Consider the following 5,391-nt stretch of genomic DNA (forward strand, 5'->3'; position numbering starts at 1 on the left):
TGTGGGAAATCTATGGGAGAATAAAAAGGTTTTTTTGAAAGACAAACGGACCCTTTCTAAAGCCTTTTTATTTGTTTATTTTGCTTTATTTAACTTTGCTGCAGAAGCTTTATTGTTTCCACTTGGGCCGTGGCTTGGGCGGGGCTCCAGGATGGTTAAAGCTGCCTGGTGGCTGCAGGCAGAAAGGCTCAAGCAAGAAGCCCTGACACCAGGGGAACGCAGAGGCGCCCCTCAAAGGCCCCGGAGCTCCTGAGGCTCCAGTGCAGCTCCAGGATGAGCCTTTGGAAGAGATACTCGCCCTGCCCACCCTGGGGTCAGCTGACTGAGAAATTACTCAGATGGTTGCCCACCTTGAGGATGCCCTCCACCGACTCGCCTAGGCGGCCGCGGGAGGGGGCGGGGCCGGGCACCCGCCCCGGGAAGCCGCGGGAGGGGGCGGGGCCGGGCACCCGCCCCGGGAAGCCGCGGGAGGGGGCGGGGCCGGGCACCCGCCCCGGGAAGCCGCGGGAGGGGGCGGGGCCGGGCACCCGCCCCGGGAAGCCGCGGGAGGGGGCGGGGCCGGGCACCCGCCCCGGGAAGCCGCGGGAGGGGGCGGGGCCGGGCACCCGCCCCGGGAAGCCGCGGGAGGGGGCGGGGCCGGGCACCCGCCCCGGGAAGCCGCGGGAGGGGGCGGGGCCGGGCACCCGCCCCGGGAAGCCGCGGGAGGGGGCGGGGCCGGGCACCCGCCCCGGGAAGCCGCGGGAGGGGGCGGGGCCGGGCGGCTCACGCATGGCTGTTGGGGAGGAGGAGGGGGCGGGGCCGGGGCCGGGCGGCTCCCTTAGAGCCGCTGTGTGGGGGCGGGGCCGGGCGGCTCCGGAAGGGCCTTGGGGGCTTCCGCGGCGTCCAAGGTTGTCGTCCGTTTGTCGTGGGACGGCTACCGTAACGTACTTTCTGGAAGAAGGCAGGCCGCCTCGCTGCGCTGGCGTTTTCACCCTGAGACTCAGCCAGCTCCCCTGGGTCGGGTCACGGTGGAGACAGAGCCGGGCGAGGTGAGTGCGGGGGACCCACGGGCGCCCGTGACCAGCCGGGTGGGCGGCCTCCGCGCGCGGGGTCGTCCCGCCGAGGCCGGGAGCTCAGGGCCGCTTGGCACGAAAGAGCTGGCTGTCTGGTGCCGGAGACAGAGAAGGGCCCAGAAGGCTGTCCTCGAGGTGGTGACTGGAAAGGAGGTAGGAGGCTGGAAAGAGGGGCGTCCCCGGTGAGACACGCCCCAACACAGCGGGACCCTCAGGCGCTCTCAGGTGCTCATTCCCTGAGATAAATTTATCAAATTGAGGGTGAAGACATAGCACAACGTTACAATATATTTACCATTGTTTCGTCACTGAAACGTAGCACGTTCTTTATAAGCGCTATTGATGATGGAACATGTCTCTTTTCATGAAATATATGTATATATAATTTCAACAAATAATTACAAAATCCTAAAATGTAGCTAGCTGCCACACAAGACAGCAAAAGGATGGCACAGTCCATAAAAACTAAAGACGAAAAAAATTTAAAATACAACTGGAAATTTTAAATTTATGTTCAGTATCTCAATATTTGAGGACATTTATGAGAGTAGAAGACAGTGATTGGTTATTGGAACTATAATTTGTAGCCTTGATAGAACTGACAGAGTATTTAAAAATATCAAATCTTTGCTGAATCTTTTATTTTCTATTATTTTTGAAGCTCTCTCTCCGGGCACTGATACCGAAGGATAAAGAAACAGTTCAAATGACAGCCACTTCACAAGGCTTTGTAAAACTCGTGAAAAATACATTTCAAAAGAAAAAAAAAACTCAAGTTATCCCGGAAGTAAATGCTAGTGGGTTCTGTTAATTATTTTTGTTTCCTCATCTGAGAAGTTTGGGAAGGGAGCGTGAATTGAAATGGGTTGCTAGTTTTGGTTATAATTCAAGGGGCTTTATAATAAAAATTAAATGGGATTAGAATTTTTAAATATAACCGAAAAGGCTCTAAAGCAAATGTTTGTGTTACTAAAATAGAATCTTAAAAATGATTACTAGTAACTACTTCTGATATTCAGAATTCAAATACTTTTTTCCCTTGTATCCTCCCATCTTTCTAACCTGAAATGAATAAAGTATTTTGAGATTTTATGCATGTATGTTAAATATATTCATATACAACTTTGGTATTTGATCAGTAAAATTTTTAGAATGTCACCATATGTATCACATAGAAACATACAAATTTTTGATTGAATGTATTTTCTACTAGAAGTTAATGAAAGCTTTAAGATTCTCATTCCCAGGGCTGTAATAAAGCAGGAAATGTAGTCCCACAGTATTAAAAAAGGACATCAACTTGATTAATTCGTTTTATAAAATGAAAGTATCTGAGATTACATATCTTTTGAGTTGAATTTTTATTTCAACTCCTGTTGTGTATTTTTATTTATTAAATAGCCTTAACTCTCAGGCTCTTTGGTTTGTAATCTTGTTTAATGATCTTACAACTATGTCTTTATTAATTACTGTTTGAAAGTCTAAAATGAGTGAAAAAGGAACCAATTATTCTATTTTCAATGGTAACCTATTATATGTATGTGTTTGTGTGTGTGTGTGTATAGCAAATGCCTAGTAGATTAGAATTTAAACTCATCCTAACTATTGATGAAAGTTGTGTTCCATTCCTTGTAATGTTGGCTTTGTTTGGTGTGAAAAGTACTAAGACAGCAGATTCTCAAGCTGTAACATACCAGCAAGAGAGAACAACCTTTGAAATAGTTTTCAGAAGCCAGAAAGAACACCTACATAACCTTGCACCGTGTACCTGGCTTGCATATCAAGCACTGAGTGAAGATTTGATTCCTGCTGTTTCAGTTGTCCTACAGTAACAGCCCCTGCCTGCAGTAATAGCCCTTGCCACTGTTAATATAAAAAAGACTTCCAAAATGCATCTCTCTGAGCTATATAGTCTCACAACAGAAATAACTTTTTAAAAGTTAGAGTAGATGTTCTTTCTCATGGTGGTTTTCTAAGACCAGATTATATACCTTTGTGGTTTAAATTAATGAGTTTCAGAGTACTTTGTATTTTGGGAAGTGACAATATTTTACAAGTGCCCACCATGTGGAACAAGGTGATCAAAATGAATTAAGATGGTTGGGTGTTAGAAAAATCATGGTAGTATTTTCTCACTTTTTTCTAGTTTTATCCAGATATAATTGGTATATAACACTATAAATTTAAGGTGCATAGCAGAATGATTTGATATATGTATATATTGCTGGATGATTACCACAGTTCGTTTTGTTACCATCCATCACCTCACATAGTTACAGATTTTTTTCTTGTGATGAGAACTTTAAGATACGCTCTCCTAGCAAATTTCAAATATACAACACAGTATTAACAGCATCCTCCAAACATTTCAACTTGTTTTAATGTGAAATATAACTCATGTGTAACCATGAGATATGTAGATAAATATGGATACAGACGTAGTTCTAGATAGAAATACAGATATAGAATCAAGGTTTCTTTTAGAATTCAGAAGCCTCTCCATATATTCTAAGAATAGCAAACGTCAGAGTAGCCCGCAGAACGAAGACAGATGTTCTCGACAAATCTGTAGAAAGTTGCTGCAATTTATAAGAATATGTAGGCAGTCCTCACAAACTTCCTTGTTTTGGCCACAAAAGTGAGCAGTTTTCTAGGTAGCCAGCTCTGCCATTCATATCTGTAACTGCCTCAGGAACCCCTTCTTCCCTCCTGAGAGACACGTTTTGTGATGCCACTTCTCACTGACAAAATTTAGAAGAGAATAAAGTGATGGTGAACTGCCCAGAGACTATCCAGGACAGACACACATACACAAAATACTGCAAAATAGAAACTGCTGAGCAGTAAATTAAAAAGCAGTCAGCAGTGTATCACTCAGATAAAAAATAAGTTGCAGTTGCATTTCCAGCATCCATGAAGATCCTCTCATGATCCCTCGTAACTATTCTCTTCCCAACCAAGAGGTAATCATAAGGAAGAGTTATATAGTAATCGCTTCCTTAACATTCCTTTATTGTTTTGCCGATAGAAGAATTCTTAAATACGATAGTTTAAATTATCAAATTTGATCATTATATAAATGGAGTCTTAAAGTATATGTTAATATCTTGCTTTCATGTACTTTTTTTATTTAAACATTTTTTATTGAGTTACAGTCATTTTACAATGTTGTGTCAAATTCCAGTGTAGAATTTGAATATACATGAACATACATACATTCATTGTCACATTCTCTTTCACTGTGAGCCACCACATGATTGTGTATATATTTCCCTGTGCTACACAGTACAATCTTATTTATCAGTTCTACATTTTGAAATCTGTCTGTCCCTTCCCACCCCCCGCCCCCCTGGCAACCACAAGTTTGTATTCTATGTCTATGAGTCTGTTTCTGTTTTGTATTTATGTTTGTTTGTTTTATTTTTAGATTCCGCGTATGAGTGATCTCATATGGTATTTTTCTTTGTCTTTCTGGCTTACTTCACTCAGAATGACATTCTCCAGGAACATCCATGTTGCTGCAAATGGCGTTAAGTTGTTTTTTTTGTTTTTTTTTTGTTTTTTTTTTTTTTTATGGCTGAATAGCATTCCATTGTATAAATATACCACATCTTCTTTATCGAGTCATCTGTTGATGGACATTTAGGCTGTTTCCATGTCTTGGCTATGCTTTCATTTACTAAATAATGCTTTTGTGAAATTCATTCATGTTGCTTTATATAACAGGTATCTGTTCATTTTTTTCCTAATTTCATTGTGTGATAAAACACATTTACCAACTTGACCACTTTTAACTGTTCAATTCTTCAGATAAGCTCTCTGCTCCTTTTTCTCTCTTCGTCTTCCCTTTTTGGGTTTCCCATACTATGTATATTGTTCCATTTGATAGTGTCCCATAAATCCCTTAGGCTCTTTTCATTTTTCTTTATTATTATTTTTTGCTCCTCTGAGTTGATAATTTCAAACGATCTATCTCCAAATCCACTATTTTCTCTTCTATTTGATGAAGTCTGCTGTTGAACACCTTTAATACATTTTTCAATTCGTTTATTGTATTTTACAGCTCCAGAGTTTTTCTCTTATTATTTGCATCTCTTTAAGATATTCTCATTTTGTTCATAAATCATTTCCTAATTTTGCTTATTTGTCTACATTTTTCTTTTGGTTTTTGAGTAAACTTAAGGCGGTGTTTTCAAGTCTTTGTCTAGTTGGTTAGAAGTCTGAATTGCTCTAGGGTTAGTTTCTGGATATTTATTTTGTTCCTTTGAATGGGCTGTTTCCCTGTTTCTTTATGTACCTGTGATTTTTACTGAGATTTGGGAATTTGGAAAAGCAGCCA

At 41.9% G+C, this 5,391-nt stretch overlaps 1 long non-coding RNA gene across 1 annotated transcript; it reads left to right on the plus strand.

The window, feature by feature from the left end:
• The first annotated feature begins 760 nt into the window (after positions 1 to 760).
• Positions 761 to 2,148, plus strand: LOC141576564 (uncharacterized). Its single transcript, XR_012504975.1, has 2 exons — positions 761 to 1,028; positions 1,714 to 2,148. It is a non-coding gene; the product is annotated as an uncharacterized LOC141576564 (long non-coding RNA).
• The last annotated feature ends 3,243 nt before the right edge of the window (positions 2,149 to 5,391 follow it).

Source organism: Camelus bactrianus, unplaced genomic scaffold (assembly GCF_048773025.1).
Source record: "Camelus bactrianus isolate YW-2024 breed Bactrian camel unplaced genomic scaffold, ASM4877302v1 HiC_scaffold_12, whole genome shotgun sequence".
In the NCBI taxonomy this organism is placed as follows: Eukaryota; Metazoa; Chordata; class Mammalia; order Artiodactyla; family Camelidae; genus Camelus; species Camelus bactrianus.